The 16,509-nt window shown below is 39.8% G+C and overlaps 1 pseudogene; it reads right to left on the bottom strand.

The window, feature by feature from the left end:
• Positions 1 to 268: 268 nt before the first annotated feature.
• Positions 269 to 9,024, bottom strand: LOC149193577 (UDP-glycosyltransferase 86A1-like; annotated as a pseudogene).
• Between the last annotated feature and the right edge of the window lie 7,485 nt (positions 9,025 to 16,509).

The raw sequence follows: 16,509 nt of genomic DNA, 5'->3' as shown, positions 1-16,509 counted from the left end.
CTCTACATTTAATATGTATGTACAGAATATATAAATAATCTAAATATACAATCTGCAGAATGCTTCATTTCACAATAGAAAGAGAAATTTGCCCAATAGAGAAAGAAAAATTTAACAAACGATGCGTGCTAATGCCACGATCTCAGAAACTTTAGGGGCCAAATTTATATCAAAACATTATTCAGACAAAGGTTAGATCAAAAGTAATGATATGGCAAAATCATAATATCCAAATTTACATAAAAACTTTATCGCAAGAAAGGTTACATTTTCTGAAACACGGTCAACCACATACCACATTTTAGCATCAGCCCCTGAATACATCTATAGCCTATTTCACACTAGCGGAGCATAATTCTGTCAACCAATTCCTCCACAAAATTGTCCAAGTTTCCAGCAGAGGATCCGCCTTCAATGGTTGCCTTCGTAGCTACACGCTTGAATCGCTTCATATTCCTCCTAACCTTCTTACCTTCTCCTCCCCGCATCAAGGCTTCCACGTTCCTCGCAATTTCTTTGCGCCCAATTGTTTCTCCTTGGATTCCGGAATGCCGTACCTTCATGGCGATTCCCATCTCGTCCGATACGAGCTTGCAGTTGGTGTACTGATCGGCATGAAGCGGAAAGCCCAACAGCGGAACGCCATTGCAGAGACCTTGCAAGATCGAATTCCAGTCACAGGGCGTGAAGAACCCCCCGACGGAACGATGCGATAGCAATGCGAAATGATGATGACGAGACCAGTTAGAAGCGACGACACCCTTATCTTTGATCTGATCAAGAAAACCAGCTGGCAAAATCTCTGATAACGACGCATCAGAACTGAGAGTCTCAGGAGCAGTGCCCAGAAGAAGGGAATTCTACTTTCAAGCAAGCCGACGGCTATTTCTTCGATTTGGCTTTCGGAAACACGGGCACGTTCACCTAACGAGATGTAGATGACTGAGTGTCGCGGTTTCGAATCCAACCACCTTTCCAAATCGGAGTCCAGAGCTTCATGGCTATCAAAATACCCAGATGGCAACAGCGGACCCACAGAGCAGAGAGGCGTAGTAGTCTGCATCGAATATTGTATTTCTTCTCTTTCCAGTTCATAGACTGAATTTGTGAGGACCCAGTCTGCTTCCCGAACGCATTGGAAAGACAAAAATATAACATGGAGCATCAAGTCTGACATCTCTGTTGCCTGGAGAAAAGATGCGAGATCAGTTGGACTCATCGCTGGGACTCCCGGAATGTAATCGATGCAGTTATCATCTGCTTCAACTGTACAGAAAAAGAATTCACCATAAACGGAAAAAAGCTGAAAGGAAAAGTGACTAAACCCTTGGCTCAATCAATATTTTAACAGTGGCAAAAAATCTTACCGCTTACTATTCCAAAATATATTGTTTCAGTCTGTCTCACAGTATTTATTGCATCTAGAATTGTAAATGAAATGAAAAAGGGTGCATCTAGAATTTAAATAAAAGGAAAAGCTTTCACTGTATAGAAAAAGAAATCACAATAAACTGAATAAAGCTGGGAAAAAGAAAAAAGTGAGTAAACCCTTGGATCAATATCATGAAAAGTGCCCTCAAAAACCTGACTGATTAGTTTTATAATAACTTGTAGAAATAGATTTGTTTCAGAGTTTATCTCACCGTCCTTATTGATAAATAGAAAAATTAAATTGATAAAACGAAAAATTGAAGTTCAATTTTACAAAAGAGAAAATCAACCATAGCAATAAATTAATATAGGTTTCCACAGAGTTTAAAATGAATATAGATTCATAGGTTCCCACGGATTTTGAAATTAATATAGATTCGAAGATAAATCTAGTTAAAATTGGAAACTTCAAATTTTCTAACAAAATAAACACTGAAATTTTCCGAAAACTTAGATATTCTAAACATAACTAACAACAAAATGATATGATTAATCGAAAACTTACAATCTATCAACCCTTATCATAAAAATCTTAAATCTATTAATATAAATCCATTTAAACTTGGAATTTGGTTCACAGTTTTATGTTTATAACCAATCAAAGCTTTGTTTCTTTTGATGCCACTAAGGACTTATTAGATTTAGGATTCAAAACAATTTATATTTACCGTAACTTGATCTTAGTTTCTTTTCAAACAATACAATATAAAATCATTTTTCTACTTACATTTATCAGTTTCTGAATTTTTAAAATTTTATAATAAAAAACCATGATCACTTTTCCTGGAGTATTGAAAAAACCTCTCCCACTAACCTAAAATTTTGATTGATAAGTGAACAGAGCAAGAAACTCCTACCAACGTTAAAAAATAAATAAAAAATTGATTTATATGTGAACCGAGAATGAAACTAAAATATAGAAACGGAATTTAATGGAGTGTAAGTTGTATGGTTGGGATGGTTTGTATATAAGGCGATTATCTATCTTAATTTCTTTGAAATAACATGTAAATAACCGATTATGTATCTTGATTCTATCTTTATTCCCTGAGGGTAAATATTGTTATACTATACCATCAATCTAAATTATATTTAAAAAGTAATTATAAACCAAAGAAATGGGGTTTAATGGCAGTCTAATGAAAGCATTTTGTTGAGATTTTCTGTTTTAATAAAATAGACAAAAATCTCAATAGGTGACAGCAATCTGATTTGGTTGCTATATTAGCTTTATTTTGTTGGGAGTGAGTTAATGCATCCTATATTTGCTGTAGGAGAATTTATGAGCCAGTTAGATCCTCTTAGCTATAAAACAGGTGTCCTGACGGATTGGGTGGAGAGTGTGAGAGTTTGTGAGGAACTGAATTATTTTGTAATCTCCTGTTTGATAATAAAATTTTGCCGATGCCTATGTTTGGTGGACGTAGCCCAGATTGGTTGGGTGAACCACGTAAAACTCCTGTGTCTCTTTTGTGATGTGTTTGATATGCTGTTGTTTGTTTTTTATTTAGCTGCACTGAATGCTCCAACAATTGGTATCAGAGCAAGTTGGAGGAGCGCGCAGCAGAGGAGTGGTCCAAGTCTGCTGTGGATTGAACCGATTATTGACCTGCTGCATGGGAAATTGTGCTGCTGCACGGTGGTGCTGGCTAAACGGTGCTGGCTGAACTACGTTCCGTTGCTGTGTAACTAAGGATTTGTGCCATCTGTTCGCAAACCTGGTGAATTAACGCGTTTGAAAAAGCATTCAAGTTTGATCCACTCCACGTGCCTGCGTATGGGATTATACCATATGTGAGGATGCGTATTGCTTGAAGGTGCTAGCTGGTGCGTGTGCGTGCAGAAGACAAGCTACCTGTGCGTGGGAGGAATAAATCGTTGAAAATAGCGTTGAATGGTGGATTAGTGATAAGTGATAGCGTTGAAACTGTCTGCGCGTGCTGGTTATAAAGCACAAACCATTGTGTTGAAACTGCTTGCGACAAGGCCCGACGTGGTTATGCTGGCGTAGACCTGCGTATGGGATTATACATACCATATGTGACTTGTATTGTATTGATTGTTGATGCTGCGCATTTGCTGAGCATTGAAACCACTGCATGGGATTGGACTTGCGCGGATAGGAGATTGACACGTTTGCTGCTGTGGAGTAAACTTTCCGTCGACCTATGCCAGATGCCCGATGCATATTGCATTAATTTCTGGTGCGTGTTGATGACTGGAAAACTGGTGAGCGGTGTTAATATTTTTGTTATAAGTTTTCTGTTTGGCGCGGTTTATGTTAAAACAGGCGCGCCAATAACTCGGATGGCACAGATTTGATTCAATTAAGAGCGCCAGTGCGCCAATTTTCAGATCGGCACGTAATTTAGAGGTATACATGCGCCAAATTGTCAACACTTAGAGTGTTTTTCACCTGGCGTGGTTCTTGTGTTCGTCAGCAAGCGCCAAATTTATTTACACTGTTTTTTTGAAATCTGAGATTCAAACAGCAAAGCAAAGGGGTTTGTTTTTTTTTTTTTAAATAAAGGCAAAGGTAAAATAAGGCATAGGCATTTATTGAGATTAAATTCTTTTATTTAAAAGTTGGAATTGGAGATTCTTTGATTTTTTAAACGAGATGGCGAAAACTCAGAGTGCCCGATTTGAAATCGAGAAATTTAATGGCAAAAATAATTTCGAGATCTGGAAGGTAAAGATGCATGATCTGCTGGTACAACAAGGCGTGGCAAAGGCGTTGTTGGGCAGATCCAAACTGCCTTACCCTGTGACAGATGATGAGTGGAATGAATTGGATGGAAGAGCCTTGAGCGGAATTTGATTGTGTTTGGATGATGATGTTTTATTTAACGTCATGTCAGAGAAGACTGCAGCTGGTTTGTGGACGAAGTTGGAGAAGCTGTGTATGACAAAATCTTTGACAAATCAGATTCTCCTAAAGTGGCAGCTATACAGTTTGCGAATGAAGGAAGGTACTTCCATTACTGATCTTTTGAATGTTTTTAATACTCTAATGGTACAATTAGAAAGCATAGAAGTAAAATTTGAAGCCGAGGATAAAGCCATAACTTTATTGTGCTCGTTGCCTGAGTCGTGGGATCATTTTGTTACTTCTATAAGTCTTAGTTCATTCGAAACCATTGAATTTGATGATGTCGTCGGAGCTTTGTTGTCCGAGGAGACCAGGAAGCGATCGAATGCTGACACCTCTACATCAGAGGCAATGATGGCTAGAGGTTGTTCTAGAGAAAGACGCTCTGGTAAGCGCAGCGATTCGCGTTCAAAGTCAAAAGGAAAGAAGAGTAAAGTAAAGTGCTGGTTTTGCGGAAAATCAGGGCATTTGAAGAAGGATTGCTGGAAGCGACAACAAACTTCTAAAGAAGCTTCATCAACAGAAAAGAAGGAAGCGAACACGACTGATATAGGTTCAGCATCTGGTTCAGGTATGAGCGACGAAGTCTTATCAGTTAATTTGTCAAATCATGATCAACATTGGTTGTTAGATTCTGGTGCATCAAATCACATGTGTATTCATAGAGACTGGTTTAAGACATATAGATCAGTGAATGATGGAGTCGTGTACATGGGTAATGATGGCACATCTAATATTGTGGGAATAAGGAGTATACAGCTGCAAATGTTTGACGGGACAACCAAAATGTTAACTGATGTGAGACATGTACCAGATTTAAGAAAAAATCTAATTTCACTGGGGGCACTTGATACAAATGGATATAAAATTGTCATTCAAGGTGGAGTAATGAAAATTTGCAAAGGTATTATACTAGTAATGAAAGCTAAGAAAGTAGGAAATCTGTTTCAGTTAGAAGGAAGAACAGGGTCAGTTCATGTGTCTACGGTGTCTGAACATGACAGTAGTTCCACTCGCCTATGGCATCAAAGGTTGGGACATATGAGCGAAAGAGGGTTAAAGATTTTGGCTGATCACAAGTTACTTCCTAATCTAAGGTCTGGAAAGTTAGATTTCTGTAAACATTGTCTGTTTGGCAAACAAGGTAAGCAAAAGTTTAAAACAGGCAAACATACTAGTAAAGGAATACTTGATTATATCCATTCAGATGTTTGGGGTCCAGCACCTACAACCTCATATGGTGGCTCGTCGTATTTTGTATCGTTTATTGATGACTTTTCTAGGAAAGTGTGGGTCTACATGTTGAAAAGGAAGTCTGATGTTTTTACAGTTTTCAAGCAGTTTAGAGCATTGGTAGAAAACATCACTGGTAGAACTATAAAATGTTTAAGAACTGACAATGGTGGTGAGTTTACTTCCAAGGAGTTTGACAACTATTACAAGGATGCAGGGATCGAGAGACATAAGACTACTGTTTATACTCCTCAGCAAAATGGAGTTGCTGAACGCATGAACAGGACTCTTTTGGAGAGAGCAAGGAGTATGTTGAGTAACGCTGGTTTGCAGAAGGAGTTGTGGACAGAAGCAGTGGCTACAACTTGTTATGTGATAAATCGGTCACCTTCGACAGCGATAGGTTGCAAGATTCCTCAAGAGGTATGGAAAGGTCACCCTTGTGATTATTCTAAACTCAGAGTGTTTGGTTGTGATGCATATGCTCTAGTGCCTAAACATCAGCGAACTAAATTAGATCCAAAATAAAAAAGGTATATCTTTGTTGGGTATGGTGATGGAACAAAGGGATTTAGGTTGTAGGATCCTACTACCCGCAAAATCATCATCAACAGAGATGTAAAGTTTGATGAATCCTCTCTTGTACAGTTAGATGTAGATAATAAATTGAAACAGGATGATGTATCTGATTTCCAGCACATTCAGTCTGACAGCACTTCTGATGATAGTCATGATGACCATAGTTCAGATTTTAGTCATGAACATGTTTCAGAATCAGATTATGAACAGGGTTCAGATGTAGGTCATGAATAGGTCTCAGATGGTGATCATGAAGAAGTTCCTACAAATGGTAGTCAACCAATCGTGGAAGCACCGGAAACATCCTTAAGGAGGTCTACAAGGATCAAACGCCCTCCGAAAAGGTATGATGATTATGTTACCTCAGTTGCTTTGACCGCTAACGATGATGAACCTTTGTGTTATCAGGAAGCTGTAGAAGGTTCAAAGAGTGACAAATGGAAAGCAGCCATGAAGGAAGAAATGATGGCCTTAGATAAGAATGGCACATGGGATCTGGTTGCACTTCCGAAAGGAAGGAAAACTATGGGATGTAAATGGGTTTTCAAGGTGAAACGAGGTGTGAATGATTCGGAGGACAGATACAAAGCAAGGCTGGTTGCAAAAAGGTTTTCTCAGAAAGCAGGCATAGATTTTCATGAGATTTTTTCACCAGTTGTTAAAATTGTTTCAATTAGAATTGTGTTAGCGTTAGTTGCTTTGCTTGATTTAGAATTACATCAACTAGATGTTAAGATTGCATTTTTACATGGTGATTTAGATGAGGAAATTTATATGGAACAACCGGAAGGGTTTGTTCATCATCGCAATAAGAAATTTGTCTGCAGGCTCAGGAAGTCATTGTATGGTTTGAAGCAGTCACCTCGACAGTGGTACAAGAAATTTGATTCTTTCATGTTGAGTCAAAAATATATAAGAAGTGAATATGATCATTGTGTTTACTTTAAGCAGTTAAGTAATGGCATGTTCATTATCTTAGTGTTGTATGTTGACGATATGCTTTTAGCAAGCAAAAGCATTGAAGAAATCAACAGGTTAAAGACACAGATGGCAAGGACATTTGGTATGAAAGATCTAGGAGTAGCAAGACAGATTTTGGGCATGGAGATTTTCAGAGACAGGAGCAATGGTAAGTTGTGGCTATCACAACAAAAGTATATTGAGAAAATACTTGTGAGGTTTGGTATGAACAATGTGAAGCCTGTGTCAATCCCTTTAGCTTCCCATTTTAAGCTTTCTTCCAGTTTATGTCCTAATACAGATGAAGAAAAGGATTTTATGTCTCGAATTCCATATGCCAATGTAGTAGGATGTTTGATGTATGCGATGGTTTGTACTCAACCAGATATTTCACATGCAATTGGGGTTGTCAGCAGGTATATGAAAAATCCGGGTAAAGAACACTGGTCAGCAATGAAATGGGTGCTTCGGTATTTGAGAGGCACAAGTAGTTATTGTATTACTTACAATAAGAGTAGTGAATTTGTTTGCGGGTATGTTGATTATGATTTTGCAGGTGATTTGGATAAGAGAAAGTCAGCTTCAGGGTATGTCTTTACTCTTGCAGGTGGAGCTATTAGCTGGATGTCAAAGCTACAAAACATTGTTGCTTTATCCACTACTGAAGCATAATACATTGCTGCTTCGCATGCTTGAAAAGAAGCGGTTTGGTTGAAAGGTTTGCTTGGTGAGTTTGGTAGGTTACAGGACAACATCAGGTTACTTTGTGATAGTCAAAGTGCAATACATTTGGCTAAGAATCCGGCCTATCATAGTAAATCAAAGCATATTCCAATTAAGTACCATTTTGTAAGACAGGTTATCACTGAAAGGGGAGTCTCTCTTGAAAAGGTGCATACAAAGGAAAATTGTGCAGACATGTTCACGAAACCAGTTTTGTTGGAGAAGCTGCGTTGGTGTTTGGCTTCTCTTGGCTTGCAGAAAAAATAAATAATAAAGAAACAGGGCATCAGGCTAATTATTGTCAAGGTGGAGATTGTTGAGATTTTCTGTTTTAATAAAATATGCAAAAATCTCAGTAGGTGACAACAATCTGATTTGGTTGCTATATTAACTCTATTTTGTTGGGAGTGAGTTAATGCATCCTATATTTGCTATAGGAGGATTTATGAGGCAGTTAGATCCTCTTAGCTATAAAATAGGTGTCCAAACGGATTGGGTGGAGAGTGTGAGAGTTTGTGAGGAACCGAATTATCTTGTAATCTCCTGTTTGATAATAAAATTTTGTCGATGCCTATGTTTGGTGGACGTAGCCCATATTGGTTGGGTGAACCACGTAAAACTCCTGTGTCTCTTTTGTGATGTGTTTGATCTGCTGTTGTTTGTTTTTTATTTAGCTGCACTGAATGCTCCAACACATTTAGGATTGAGTCTTCCTGTGGGTTTTAGAGGGGAAATGTCCTTTGGAAATGAGCATATCTAAGTGATAATATATTATATACGATGCAGCAGACTGAGTCCACAACGCGATGAGAGGAACGTTGAATTTCTTGGCAATGAACACTGTCCAGGGCAGAAACGAATCTGCAATGATGCAGGAAATTTGATTGTCCTCCTGTGTGTTCAGCCTCTCAATTACTTCGTCCACTGGCTGCATCATTGTGTTGAAAGTAAACTGTAAAAATCCTTCGTCGTACAAAGACCTATCAAAATCCATGGCCAAGTTATCTGAAATCTCTGCACAACGAATGTCTAAACCAGTTGTTTGAACAACATTGTTGATGTATGCTTGTGAATCAGATGATCCCTCAGTGGAAACAAAGGTGATAACCAAACCCCTGGAGGCCAACTTGATACAGAGATCGGCCATAGAAAAGCTATGGGACTCCAAGGGGTAAGGAATAGCTAGAGCATGGATCCGGAGAGACATCTTGATTGTGGTGTATACGCTACGCTGCTCCTTCCTCTGTATAAATATCTCCACCGATATGAGATCCATCGAACTGATATAATCAATGAATGTTATCCCACCTAATCAAAGGTTACCGAGAACCAAATTTTAAGGTTAAACCCTAATCTGGACTGTAGCGTGATGATGTCATTTTATTTTCTTTTTCTCTAATATCTAAATGTGCAAGTACAAATAATAGGTGTTATCCCACCTAATCAAAGGTGCCGAGAACTAGAAGGAGGTGGGGATGAGGGTTTCGCAGACGAGAGCAACGCAGACGAGGGTTGCGTCAAAGTAAGGGAAGAAGGTTTGTTGAATGTGGACCAGCGCACCATGATAGATTCCGGGTGTGAGACTCAGAAGCAAAAGAACTTGAATAAGTAAAAGAAGAAAACCTAAAGTCGGGGGGACAAATAGAAACGCAGGCTCTGAGGGGAAGAAATGGGAACGGAGCAGGGGAGGGGAGAGATCCCCTCCTATAAAGCAGTGATAACGGGGGAAGCGAGAAAGGAACGACAGAAGGAAGGAGATAGAACCAATGAAGGAGAAACCTCAGCAGCGGGAGCGCAAAGGAGAACGGGAGCAACAAGCAAATGTTTGCCGAGGGCGACAAACAAACCCAGGTTTGTAATTCCGCCTAACAGATTAGAGAAATATAGAAGTTACATGAAAGATTATGCTTTGATCTGTAAGTTCGTAGGATACTGGCCAGCAGAGAAAGACCTTCTAAGATGGATCCAGCAAAGGTGGAAACCAAAAGGACATGTGGAAGTAAAGTTGGGGGCGAAGGGATTTTTTACAGTTATATTTTCCAACCTAGAAGATAGGGAAAGAATCTTTGAGGAAGGACCCTACTTCATGAACAATGCTGGATTATTTATGAGGCAGTGGGTAGACTGTTACAACCCAGATAAGGAAAGAATGCTAGCAGCCCCGGTATGGATCAGACTCTTTGCCCTTCCAACAGAATTCTGGGACCCAGAGATCCTTGAGGGTATAGGTAACGCAATAGGGTCATTTGTGAAAGTGGCAAAATCGACAAAGAGGGGAATATATACAACATATGCAAGAATATGCGCGTACATGAACATCACAGAGCCACTTCTAGATACAATAGAACTGGAATATCATGACGAGATCTGGCATCAAACAATAGACTACGAACATATTCCCTTTCGCTGCAGAAGATGCCATGAGTATGGACATCTATATCGAGAATGCCCTATCACGCTAGCAGAAAAGGAAAAGGAAGCCAAAAATGAAAGAAGAAATGCAGCAAAGAAATCAGGAGAGGAGGATGAGGACTTCAGAGAAGTGCAGAAGAAGGAAAAAAGAGGAATCAGCAAGACCCAGATGGGCAAACAAAAAAGAGAAAAAAACATAGAATCCCAAAACAAGTTCCAAATAATGCAAGATGAGGAAGTAGAAACAGAGGAGAACGAGGAGGAGGAAATAGAGGGAATGGAAGTCATAAAGGAAAACATAGATAAAGAGTCAGATCAAATGGATAAAGATCAAGAGAGAACAGGGACCCCAACAGAAAACCAAGAGGATCAACGAGGAATGGAAATAGATCCACAGAAAACAAAAGGAGAAGAAGAAGAACAAGTAATGACGAAGCTTCTGCAGGAATGGAAGAGGCTCGATGAAAGATTTATTCCAGAGGATCAGAAACAGATGTACAAAGAAGCCTTTCAAAGATATAAAGAGAAAAAAGGAATACTGGAAGGAAGAGAAGATGGGAAAATGGGGAAGCAGGAAACACAAAATCTAGGAATGAGCAGCATTGGCAAGGGAGGCAAAAAAAGAGGTAGAAGAACAATGAGTGAAACAATTCAAGAAGTTGGAGAGATGTTAGTAAATTCAGGAAGAGTGATACCTCTCTCAGAGGTATTCCAAACTCCCCCGAAACTTCTGCGATGATCATCACAAGCTGGAACATAAGAGGCCTCAACAGTAGAGGCAAACAGAGGTATTTAAATGAAAGACTGAAAAAAGAAAAACCCAGCATAATGATAGTACAAGAAACAAAAATAAGTACTGAGAAAATGAGGGACATTTTGAATAGAAACAAGAATAGATATGAAATGATGGGACAGGATGCGATTGGGAGCGCAGGAGGTCTGGTTATAATTTGGAACCCTGAGGAAATTCAATTAAGCAATTGGATAAGTTATCCAAGAATTCTAACAGGGACAACAAAGATAATAGGAACAATGGAGGAGATTATTATAACAGGGGTTTATGGACCCCATACCCAAGGAGAAAAGGAAAAATTTCTGCAGAATCTAAAAGAATTGAGAAGTCTAATCCCTGGAAGGTAGTGGATAGTAGGAGGGGACTTCAACCTGATTAAAATCTCAGCGGAAAAAAGAGGAGGGCTAAGGAGAACGGATAAAACAATGGAACAGTTTGGAGATTTGATAAGGGAGCAGAAACTGATTGATATCCAAACGATAAATGGAAACCATACTTGGAATAACCGAAGAGGGGGAGTTAAGCAAATAGCATCTCATCTTGATAGATTCCTAATTTCCAAGCAAATAATGATGAAAGATGTTTTCATAGAAGCCACAATTCTTCCGGTAGCAGGATCGGACCATTGGTCGATAAAAATGGAAATAGATCTCAAGCAAAGACCAAACAACAAACCTTTTAGATTTGAAGCTTTTTGGTTAAGAAATGAGGGATTGTTAGAGAAACTTGAGGAATGGTGGAGGACGAGTGAACAAAGAGGAAAAAATAAAATGCATACCTTCCAACTCAAATTAAAGGAGATGAAAGAAAAAATGAAAAAGTGGAATAAAGAAGAATTTGGAAATATATTGGAAGAGAAAAAGCGCCTGGAGCAGAGAATGAAAGAGCTGCAGCAGAGGGATATCCTAGAAGGCACACAGGAAGATAGAATAAAGGAAGAAGGAATTATATTAAACCAGCTAGAAGAAAGAAGGAAACAAGAAGAGATTTTATGGAAACAGAAGTCAAGGGTTCAATGGCTTAGAGAAGGGGAAAAGAATACTAAGTTCTACCATAAAGCAATGATATAGCATAGACAAAGAAACCGAATCTTCTCAATAAAAAATCAAGAAGGTGAGAGAGTTCTCCAGCATGAAGAAATCGAAAAAGTTTTGGTCAATCATTTCAAAAACTTATTAAAGGAAACTCAGGATAACAGATCAGAAGCTATAACAAAGATAAGCATGGGAGATCCCTAAATTGGTAACCAGAGAACAAAACTTGGCTTTAATGAGGAATGTTACAATAGAAGAAGTGGAAGATACAGTTAGGAACATGAAAAGGAACAAAGCCCCTGGGCTAGATGGGTATACGGTAGAATTCTACCAAGCAGGTTGGCATTTCCTTGCAGAAGAAGTTCTAGAAGTGGTGGAGGAAGCTAGAATCAATCAAAGAATATGGCCAGGTATAAACTCAACCCTGCTGACTCTTATTCCTAAAACTACCCAAGCGGATCAAGCTGAAGGCTTTCGCCCCATAGCTTTATGTAATGTCATCTACAAAATAGTGGCATCAGTGGTGGCACAGAGGCTGAAATCGATTCTCCCAAGCATAATATCCCCAGAAAAAACTGGGTTTGTAGAAGGAAGACAGATTCTGGATGGACTAGTGGTGGCCCAGGAAGTAATCCACACTTTGAAAATGAAGAAGGAAAAAGGAATGCTGATAAAATTAGACCTGTCAAAAGCCTATGATAGGTTAAACTGGAGATATCTAGAAACCATCCTTCAACCCTTTGGATTCTGTGATAGATGGGTGAAGTGGGTTTGAAGTATGATCTCCACACCGAATTTCTCCATCCTGCTAAATGGAGCTCCATCAGCTACTTTTAATGCTACAAGAGGACTCCGACAAGGGGACCCCCTATCCCCCTTTCTCTTCATAATAGCAGCAGAAGGATTAGGTAGATACTTCAAAAAAGAATTAAGAGAAAGGAAAATCCAGGGTCTGAGACTATGGGGCAATCAAACTACAGTCACCCACCAACAGTTCGTGGATGACATCATGATATACTGCAAAGCATCCATGAATGAGGTGAGAAGGATAAAGAAAATTTTAGAGGTATTCATGGAAGGCTCAGGTATGGAGGTAAACAATGAAAAATCAAGAACATTCTTCTTTAATACAGTGGAACCCATCAAAAATCATTTAACCAGGATCTTGGGTTATAGGAAAGGGGATCTCCCAACTAAGTACTTAGGAACTATGCTAGATTCCTCATCCCTCAAAATAGGAAACTGGAAAACCATCCTGGAAAAGATCATGAAAAGACTGGAAAATTGGTCCTTTCGCACTCTAAACTTGGCTGCAAGGGTTGGTTTGCTTAAATCCACCATTCAGGCGATCCCAATATATCCTTTATCAGTGATGGCAGCACCAAAAGGGATATGCAATAAGCTGATAAAGATATACAAAAAATTTCTATGGGGAGGACCTAAGCAACAAAAGAAATGGGCCCTCTATTCATGGGATAAATTAACCAAGCCAAAAGAAAAATGAGGTCTTGGCCTAAGGGACCCATCGATCCTAAATCAAGTTCTAGCAGCCAAAGTAAGATGGAGATGGATGCAAGGATGGAAGGATCTGTGGAAAGAAATCTGGACAACAAAATATAATATGCCATCAACCCCGAAAGAAATACTAAGGAAACAAGAAACACCCCGGGGATCAGATATTTGGAACCTGACCATTCAAAGAAGAGAATTAGTTGATGGTCATATTTTTTGTGAAATCAGAGGAGGTCAGAATGCGAGATTTTGGGAGGAAGCATGGCAACAAAGGGAAAAAATGTTGGACCTACAAGGAATGCAGGACATCTACAGAATAGGTATGGACAGAGACCTCATTAGGGTTAAAGATTATTGGATAGAAGGAAGAGGAAACAAAGAATGGAGGGAATGGAAATCAATGGAAGAATGGAACAGGAATGCAACAGAGGAACAAAAAACAATATTTAGCAAGGAATTAGATTCCAGGAAAATAGAAAATAGAGGAGGCAGGGACATTCTATGATGGGGTAAAGAAACCAAAGGAGCGTTTAGCATAAAGGAAGCATATAATGTAAAGATACAGCAAGAGTAGGGGGAGGAAGAGCAGAAGTGGAGGAAGCTATGGAGAAATAAATGGTGGCCGAAGATCAAGATGTTCGTATGGCTGGTAGGAAGGAAACGCATTCTAACTTGGGATCGAATACAAAAAAGAGGTTTCTCAGGCCCATCAAGATGCTGCCTTTGTTATCAAGATGAAGAAGACCAGGAACACCTTCTCAATGGATGCAGCATGGCCCAATTCCAATGGGAAAAGACTAGAAACTTATTCTCGACCACGGAACAAAATCCACAGGATATAATTCAAACTCTATGTGACTGGGGAGAAGGAAAGTTCAAAAGCAAGGTAGTAAGAAGAGCTTGGAACATGGCGGCAGGCTTCAATGTGTGGAATCTTTGGAAAGAGAGAAATGGTCGAATCTTCAAGGGGAAAACATCAAATTTGGAAGAAGTTTGGAAAAGAACCCTAAGACAAATAAGAGAATCAATCCTCGCAAAAAATTGGGCAGAAGAAGATTCGAAGACCTCTAAGGAAGAAGCAGAAATCCTAAAAAGGCTGAACTTGGAACAAGGGATGATCTATCAACAAAAAGCAAAGCAACACCAACCTATCGTGGGCCAAAGTCATGCAGTCTATCGTAAGCCACCGGAAGGGTTTATCAAGCTTAACTTCGACGGGGCAGCAAAGGGGAATCCAGGTCCAACAGGATTTGGAGGAATCTTTAGAAATAGACAAGGAGAGGTAGAATGGATATATGTAGAACATGGAGGAACAATGATTAATAACGAGGCAGAATTTATGGCAATTTATCAGGGTCTCAAAATTGCTATAAGAAATGGATATAGGAAGATAGAGATCGAAGGTGATTCAGCCCTGGTCATAAGCACCATAAGAAAATTAATACAAGGGAAACAGTGGGAGAAGGTAGTTAAAAGCTGGAGAACAGCGAGTATAGTCCAAGAAATCAAGGAAACACTGAAAGGGATCGATTACAAAATCACCTCGCATGTCAGAAGAGAAGGAAATAAGCCTGCGGATTGCTTGGCCAATTGGGGAAGTAAGGAATCATTGGCGAAAGTGGATGACAGCTGGACTAATCAAGCAACGATGACAAGATGGGACAGCTTAAAACAGCTCATAGACAACGATAACCATGAAACAGCATAATGGTAATCAAAAAATCGCGAAGATCTGGAGAAGGAAAATAAGGCAGGTTTATTCGGCAGTGAAGACAGGACAGAAGGATGGCGGCCTCACCTCCCTGACATCAGCATTTAATGATAATTCAGAACAGCAGGTACGCAGCCCAAAACAAAAACCAGAAAACACCGAAGAAAGCATCATTCAAGGTGCAAGGGAGAAAGGAAGTGGAGAGCAAACCCATATTAAGCGAAAAGGTGGCGAGAATTCTATAAGGTGGAATAGGAGAAGGATGAAAGACAACAAGAAGTCGAAGAAGGTGGCGAGAGAAGGTGAGACTTGGCAGAGGAACCAAAATCAACGCCTCAACCATACCAAAATGGCTGAGAAATGGGATAAGACAGTCCAGGCAGAGAGGGAGGCAGTTGGCGACAGGCATTTCGAACTTGGTAGAGTAAAAATCGAAATCGAAAGCTCAGATGAAATGGAGTATAACCAGGGGGAAGGTTTCAGAAGCAAGAATTTTGAAGCAGGGCAAAGCAGCAAAGGAACTAAGCGGGGCAGAAAGGACGGAAGAAGGAAGGTGCATGAACAGAGAGGCAGAGGTAGACCCCGACAACTAATCATTAGCGAGGAGGGTAATCAGACGTAGAGAAGACGAAAAAGGGGGAAGAAATCGATCTGCATGGCGGTGCACGAAGCAGAACAGGCATACAATCTGGAGACAAATGTAGACATAAGGAAAATTATTGATGTTATGGAGGACAGAGTATTGGAGGAACCGTCCGACCCGGAGATGGAAGAATGGACTTCTCAGCTGCCGAACCCAGGCAACACTCGAGGCAGATTAACCCTTTACCGCCACGCTCTTCACACATACTGGGTGCTGAAGCATCTCTTGGCAAAGGCCATGGAGCAAGTAGTGGCAGAGATGGTGGAAATGGCTCAGGAAATGGCGGCAGCGAAGAAGGAGGTGGCGAACGTTGAAGGGCTGCTCCGTCAACAGAACGAACAACTCAAGGAAATTCGAGAGATGCTGAAGGAGCTGGGGAAGACCAACGACAGCAATGAAACCAGAAGAGGAAATGCGAAGAATTGAGAGGCCTGTTAACTGTCTTCTTTTTGAATTTAGATGATATTGCTCTGGTTTTTGAATATTAGTTTGCATGCCATAGCAGTAGTAGTAAAGTTGGGTCTGTTAGTAGATCTTGGAAAGAATAGTTTTTTGGAAAAACCTGGCGAGATAGGGCTTAATGTCCTGCAAAGTTTTTTGACAGTA

The sequence above is a fragment of the Pinus tabuliformis genome, chromosome 2_2 (assembly GCF_031772625.1).
Source record: "Pinus tabuliformis cultivar Carrire ecotype Pingquan chromosome 2_2, CPIR1, whole genome shotgun sequence".
Lineage (NCBI taxonomy): Eukaryota > Viridiplantae > Streptophyta > Pinopsida > Pinales > Pinaceae > Pinus > Pinus tabuliformis.
This window is presented reverse-complemented; position numbering and strand designations above follow the sequence as displayed.